The sequence below is a fragment of the Ambystoma mexicanum genome, chromosome 5p, assembly GCF_040938575.1.
Source record: "Ambystoma mexicanum isolate Mex_15411 chromosome 5p, UKY_AmexF1_1, whole genome shotgun sequence".
NCBI lineage: Eukaryota > Metazoa > Chordata > Amphibia > Caudata > Ambystomatidae > Ambystoma > Ambystoma mexicanum.
The window spans coordinates 1,344,825,687-1,344,833,694 of NC_090930.1; the positions used below are offsets into that span (position 1 = coordinate 1,344,825,687).

Sequence of the window (8,008 nt, forward strand, 5' to 3'; positions counted from 1 at the left end):
TACTGCCAGTTCACTGGTTCGGCAGTAAAAGTTATTCTCCATTCCCCATTGGGTCCATTGGACCAATAGGGAATTTTCTGAGCAAGTACGACCGGCGGTATTACTGCGTGGTAATTGCACCAAAAATCTGAATTTTTCTGGCGTGTTTACCCCAGCTCTAAGCTCGGGGGAAACATGTCATACTCATGATTGGGTGGGCCCTTAAAAGCGGCAGTAACCCCATTACCGCCGCATTTAAGGGGTACCACCCAACTTGTGATGAGGCCCTATGTCTCCCACAATAGGACAGAAAAGGAATTTATGATAGTCCAGTTTGTGTATCACAAGTTGTCAGTCCAACATGTTTCTGTCCCTAACACCCATTTGGTGGTACATTCATCAGGGCTATGCTCTGTAATCTTTTGTAGAACTTTGGATTCTTGTATAGTGGGTATACTTTTCTTCACTCTATTGCAGGCGGAAAGAAGGATTTCTAGCACTGCACCCCAAGAGTGAAAGGAAACAAAAAGAACATAAAGAAAGATAGTCCCTCAACTTCCATTAAGATATAAATTCATCAATAAACACCAGAAACAAACAACATTTTATCTGGAGGAGGCTAGTACAGCCCCAAAAATATTATTTGATAAAGGGTACCTGCTCTTTATGCATGGTAAGCCCCAGATTGTAGACAATACATTTCTCAGTCCTACTTCATTGGACTTATTTATTGTATCACAGCCATCATTGGCCACTGCGGTCCACTGCGAAATACACAAACCAATGACAACCCAGTCACAACATGCAGGAAATATTCAGCTTCAACTCTACCAAAGGGATGAAGTAGTGAACTGGCATGGAGCTATAATTCCATCGCAAACATACCCAACGGCCGATGCACTTATCAAGAATGCTCCGGGGGTACAAGAAAATGTCCTCTTTGGTCTCCCAATTGAAAACCCAGGAACAAAAGTCATCCCTCCTAGAAACAGAAAAAAGACAAAGTCGAATAAATCCTTAACATCCCATCTAACACTAATTTGACCAATTCTCACTAGGTATGAACCCCTCCAATGAGGAAATTAAGACTCCTACCATATAATTCCCCAACTGAGACCTTTTTAGACACACAGATGCCCCAGAACATAACCAAAGTACCCCTCATGCACTGCTCAAATAAAACAAAACACTGTGAAAGAAATGACTGTTACAATTGCACGCACTCATTGTCAAGTTAGCACAGTGCCCTTGAACATCTACCACGTTCACACAGGGTACAAACACTCCACACCAGACCGCCACCTGGAGTGAAATAATCCCAAACCCACTACAGGACGCCACACTAATGATCCAATTGAGTGTCGGGCAAAAGGAGTAATTTACCTTAGACACAATCAGTCAAATGGTCACAGCAGCCGAAAAAGCATCGGAAACTAGTGGAAAACCACAATAATGGGGAACTCTGTATAAGTAACCGAAACCATGAGATCTAACAAGTTTGACCTGATGAGGAATGTTAAAATACTCAATAGTGAGTTGAAAACAATATACATAATTCAGATGAGACTGCCCATTTGATGAACTCCAAAATACTCATACACATATAGCTGAACTAAATGATAACAAGACCCCCATTAAGCACCTAAGCCGCAAAGCTATATCCAGAGTGGAGAGACAAGTAGTCACCCAGATCATTTCGGTTGAATGTATGTTTACCTTTCTCTTTCTCTTGCATACATATTCTGTGTACCCCAGATAGTAGAGACTGGTCACCCTCATTAGGGTTGAACTTTGTGGAGTTCATTACCCGTTTCATACTGGTATTTTGGGGCCTCTTAGGTCTTGTACGTGTTGTAATAATGAGTTAAGTTTGTCCATTACAAATACCATACCCTTTGTAGTCATATTTCATAGCATTCAATTAGTCTAGCTTTGTGAGCATTCCGTCTTTTCGTTCCCCCCCCCTTAGTTTTGAGTGGGAGCTCTGAGGACTGTGGTGTATAGGATGGCCTTGCTTTCTGAGAAGTGCCTAGCATATAGCGAGGACTATGTGGACTATGTGCACAAGTGATTAGATTCAGCATCAGCCTAGACAGGACTGATGTGCAGAATAATAGTGGTCAGTGGAATTGTCTCAACTACATAAACATTTGGTAAGAATAGAGCTCCAATGGGCAATTATACTTGAAGAGTCAATCGTTGCCGCAGGGTCTAATTGTCAGCAACAAACCTAGTTTGTTTCTGGACAATAAAGACTTTAAGATCAAGTGGAGTTGCATTGCAAACAAATGCGGACACGATTGGCTCCTCTTGATTATTGATACTGCTAATGAGGTCTCAAAACAAATAAAAATGGATCGAAACAAGATCCAGGAAGATATCAACAAAGAACTGGATTTAGAGGTTAAGACTAAATTAGATCTACATCTCAAGGAAATGTTAGAATTTAAGAATAATACTACTTGAGAAAGAATAAACAGAATGAAGGACGAATCATACATTTATTAACAGTTTTGGTGAACCATTTTCGAGACACCTCATATAGCTCAAGTGATGATTTATTTATTTATAACACGCTGGGACAAGGGCCCATGGGCATAGCAACATGGACAGACATACACCAAATAACATAGAAAGATTTCAGAAACAAGATTTCAGGCTGATGATCAGATCAATAGGGGAAGACAAAAATTAATTCGAACAAATGAGCTTTGAGTCTACGTTTAAACAGCCACAGGGACGCACAGGACCTTAAGTCCAAAGGTATGGCATTCCAGAGGATTGGAGATAAGGTGTCCCGGGCATTGGATCACCAGATGATTGGTAAACAAAAAGCTGCATTTTTGATGAGAGAAAAAGGGAGGGTCCCTGTATTTTATATACTTCAGAAGATCTATAAGGACCCTTATAAAACTCCATGCAGGCACATTGTATCTGGAATTTACTATTTTGGAGCCCCTGTCCAAATTTGCAGACTATTTGAGACCCTTTGTATTACAAATGACTAGTTACCTGAGGGATACCACAAATGCCATCGACAAAATTGAAGGTTTCATTTTCACACCTGATTCACATCTACTAATCTGGATATTCAGTCTCTATATACCATGACACCCCAAAGGGCCACACTTAATGTGATTGAAGAGATATTGGTAGGTAGATCGGATGGCCATCCAGTGAGCAATGGCTTTATCATGTGGTGTACAGAATTTGCCATTAAATAAAATTTATTTTCAATTACAAGGCTGTTTCTTCCTACAAGTTGAAGGTACTGCCATAGGGGAAGCCATGGCTCCAAATTTAGCGAATCTATACGTTGAAATATTTGAGAAGTCAATGGTGTATGCTGAAAATAACCCTCATAAGGTCCATCTGAAACAATGGCTAGGGTATATAAAAGATATCTTCATTATGTGGGAGGGTTTGCATGTATAGGCTGAGAGTTGTATCATCTGGCTCAAGATGCAAAACAGCTTTCTTAAATTCACTAAATAAATCAATAACGCAGAGATAAACTGACGCTGTCCTCAATGTTGGACAGGGCGTGCGGCAAACAGCTCCGACGGATCCAGCGTTGGTCGACTCATGTCCTCGCCGACAACACTGGAGATGAGCAAGGAGCCCGAACAGCTGATCCGCGCACACGTGGTACAGGGTCTCGCCGAAATCCTCGTCGCCAATGACACAATCCCTCCAACACAGGTAAGTGGAATAAGATATCTTTATTACGAGACCCTGCAGCCTGCTGCTACAGCTCCCTAAGCTCGACGGCCACTGTGGAATGTTGACTGCTGAACATGCATCAACATTCCACCAGTGTGCCTATGCACGAGCCTGTGCATATTACAACATATGTTGTAATCTATCTTGGTGGTAAGTCATTAAAATGGATCTTGGTGGTGAGTCATTAAAATGGAATGTGTACGGTGTGAATGCGTGCGCCTACAGAGCTACTTGGGTGACGTGCGAGAGTTCTATGGGAGTCAGTTGGTGTAGCCCGCCGGGTGGGAAGCCGGTGTCTATTCTCCGTACGAACTATCTTGTATTCAGGGAGATTAAAGACATATAAAGAACTTACCTGGTGTCCGGACCGACTTCTTCCCAAATGACCAACATGTGCCAATTCCACCATTCTTCCCCTCAGACTTACAGGGGGTATCAACCTATTACCCCTAGACACACCCCAGGGACCCTCGGCTAATTCATGAAGAACCTGAACATAAGCTTTCCCTTCCGGCCTGTCCTTAACGGTGTGCCACCCCTTCACCAGACCTTCCCTGGTCCACTTTAACTCAAGATCAGCCTCAGACTCCCGATCCCACAACGACTTCTCCACAGCAGAAGTCACCAAAGCAACCTGACACTCCTGCAAATCATCCTCTTTTACTACTCCTGCCTCAATGTCCTACTCTACAACTGGCAAACGGGACAAACAGTCCGCAACAACATTAAACTTCCCCGGAAAATATTGCAAGGAAAAATTGTAATCCTGTAACTGTACTGACCACCTTGCAATCCTCGGGGATACTGCCATGACTCCCTTGGTAGAAAATACCTGCACCAACGGTTTATGGTCCATTCTGACAACATAGGGTATGCCCCACAAAAATGTCCTGAAGTGTTTTGAAGCCCATAAGACTGCCAAAGTCTCTCTCTCAATTACAGAGTACCTGGTTTCCACATCTCTCAAGGTCCTGGAAGCAAAGGCCACTGGGACCCATTCACCATTTATCCATTGCTCTAGCACTGCCCCCATACCCAACTCACTTGCATCCACAGTCAAAGCAGTTTTATTTTTCGGGTCCCATCCTCGTCGCCAATGACACAATCCCTCCAACACAGGTAAGTGGAATAAGGTATCTTTATTACGAGAACCCGCAGCCTGCTGCTACGGCTCCCTAAACTCAACGGCCACTGTGGAATGTTGACTGCTGAACATGCATCAACATTCCAGCAGTGTGCCTGTGCACGAGCCCGTGCATATTACAACATAAACCTTATGGATATTACAATTTTTCATCAAGATGGTAGACTAATGGTTAAGTCTTACAGTAAAGCGACTGATAGAAATGTGTTGTTGCATTTCTCGAGCCACCATGCCAAACACATAAAATCTAATTTGCCCTTTGGCCATTTTCTCAGACTCAAATGCAATAGTATCTCGAAAGAATATAATGAGAATAGGGCCAATGTATTATACAACAAACTACTATCGAAGGGTTACCCTGAGAAACTGGTGAAAGATTTAGCAAAACGAGCATACAATAATAATTGGGGAGCACTATTGGAAAGAGTACCACAAACAACCCTGAAGGCGGCGGGGCCTGAGTTTGTCAATACCTTCTCTTTGTCATGTAAGATCGAAACAGTGATCACCAAGAACTGGAGAAAAGTATACACCAAGCGAAAGGCTGTTCCCTTGGTAGCCTACAAGAGAAGTCAAAACCTAAGAAACATGCCAGTGAGGAACGATATAACAAAAAAATATCAGGGGTTGGTCAAACAGACTACTCTGTGGGGTCTGGCCCAATTTATTGGACATTTTGCATGTGGACATTGTGTAATGTGGAAATATATATACAACCAGTGAAGTTAAGATTGGCTTACAGGAAGAGTGGCAGATTAGAGATTTCACTAACTGCAAAAGCGAGCATGTAGTGTATATGATTACATGTCCATGTGGTCTGCACTATATAGGGAAAACAAACAGAAAATGTAAAACAAGACTCACTGAGCACCGCAGCTGCAGCAAAGGCAAAGTAATGCAGGCTCCCTTGGTGAAACATTTTATGGAAGTGGGGTATAGCCAGGAAGACATTAGATGGATAATTCTGAGGAAAATTCGAGCGTCTAGTAAAGAGGAAATTAACCGGAGACTTTCAACCTTTCAACAGAAAATGATTTTCAAAACGAAAATGTAATCTGACTGGCCACAACGAAGGTGTTGAGTGGCATAATGTTAACATTTCTTAAATGTCTATCCACCTTGGCTATAACTTTGCGGCTTAGGTGCTTAATGGGTCTTGTTACCTCACTTTTTCTGCTGCCGTGACCGTTTGCGTGTTTTAATGATGTGAGCTTCTACAGTGGGGCCTGTTGCTTGTATTGTATGGAGAAGGTGTACAGTGTGTAAAGTTGTGGGACACCAGTTTTTGCTGTACCCCTTACAGGTGTGATTGTATTACTCCAGTATTTCAAAGATGGCCAACAGAGGAATTATGTATTGGCTGTGGTTTAAAAGCGGACAGTGGTCTCTTTTTTATCTCAGTAGTTTGCCGAGTTTATTTCAACCTCCGCGGCACAGCTGCGGGTAGCCTCTCAGTATTCCATTCATGGACGCAGTATCTGGTAGATCTCTCTGGTCCGTGACAGATTATCTCTAAGGTAACATACTCCTTGTGCCTGACACTACATTAGATCACGAGTGTGGCGTCCTGTAGTGGGTTTGGGATTATTTCACTCCTGGGGCAGTCTGGTGTGCAGTGTTTGTACGCTGTGTGAACATGGAAGGTGTTTAGGGGCCCTGTGCTAATTTGACGAGTGCATGCAACTTTAACAGCCATTTCTTTCATGGTGTTGTGTTGTATTTGAGTAGTGCATAAGGGGCACTTTGGTTATGTTCTGGGGCATTGGTGTGGCTAAAAGGTCTCTGTTGGGGAATAACATGCCATGATTATTAATTTCCTCACCGGAGGGGTTTCGATATGGTGAGAATTGGTTAAATCTGTGTTAGACGGAGTGTTAAGGATTTATTCGACTGTCTTTTTTTCTGTTTCAAGAGGGATGACTTTTGTATCCTGTGTTTTCAACTGGAAGACCAGAGAGGACAATTTCTTGTAAACCTGGAGCATTCTTGATAAGTGCAGAGACCGTTAGGTATGTTTGCGATGGAATTATGGCTCCATGCCAGTTCACTACTTCATCCCTTTCGGGGAGTTGATGCTGAATATTTCCTGCATGTTGTGACTGGGTTGCCATGTGTTTTGTGTATTTTGCAGTGGACCGCAGTGAAGTAGGGCTGAGAAATGTATTTTCCACAGTCTGGGCTTTACCATGCATAAAGAGCAGGTGCTCTTTATCAAATAACGTTTTTGGGGCTGTTTTTCCCTCCTCCAGATTAAACCTTGATTGCTTGTTTCTGGCGTTTATTGATGAATTTATATTTTAATGGAAGTTGAGAGACTACCTTCTTTTTTGTTCTTTTTGTTTCCTTTCAGACTTGGAGGGAAGCGCCAATAGAGTGGACAGAAGTATAACCACTATACAACAATCCAAAGTTCTACGAAAGATTACAGAGGATAGCCCCTTATTAATGTCCAGCCGATTGGGTGTTAGGGACAGAAACATGTTGGACTGACAACTTGTGATACACACACTGGACTATCAGAAATTAATTTTTTGTCCTATTGTGGGAGACATAATGCTTTTTTAAGATTCTGTTATTAGGTTGATGTGCTGTATGTTTTGTGATTTCTGTATTCTAATTGTTTTTTGTGGGTATCCACATGACATTTTGGTTTTTATATAACTGTTTTAGATGTATCTTATAATTGAATGAAATATGAATTTGGAATAAAATTGGTACTGTGTTTTTATGTCTATGCTATTGGGTCAATTCTTTCAGGAATAAGCATTGTGAACAAATAGGAGGTAGTCACCCAGATCATTTCGGTTGAATATATGTTTACCTTTCTCTTGCACACACAGCACTGAAGTTAACAGTCAGTCAAACTTTTATTCGGCGTTGAGCCTTCAAGTACAGACAACAGTTACAGACATAAAATAAAACCATTTTTTTTAAAACATAAACTACAAACAATTTACCGCAATAAATACATATTATACATTTTACATTTACGGCCTGAGAGGAGAGCCCGGCTCGCAACCTCTGCTAAAGCAATCACCAGACGTATCAGAGTTAGTTCTAAAAATTTCCTTATCTTTTGTTTAGTAGAACAAAAGGGGAGCCATACACACCGCCTCATGGGCTCACAGCCAAGAGGAGCCATACTCACCAGCGCAGAATCAA

The 8,008-nt window shown here is 42.0% G+C and overlaps 1 long non-coding RNA gene across 2 annotated transcripts in view; it reads left to right on the forward strand.

Annotated features, from left to right (window-relative positions):
• The window catches only part of LOC138481553 (uncharacterized), a 30,382-nt gene extending 22,808 nt beyond the window's left edge, over positions 1–7,574 (forward strand). Inside the window, exons 2-4 of one of the 2 annotated variants that reach the window (XR_011274273.1) lie at positions 3,521–3,681; positions 6,759–6,855; positions 7,197–7,574. This is a non-coding gene — a long non-coding RNA (uncharacterized lncRNA). Of the gene's footprint in view, positions 1–749; positions 3,682–6,758; positions 6,856–7,196 lie in introns of those variants that run through there. The other variant, XR_011274272.1, reaches the window with a different exon arrangement.
• Positions 7,575–8,008: the final 434 nt, after the last annotated feature.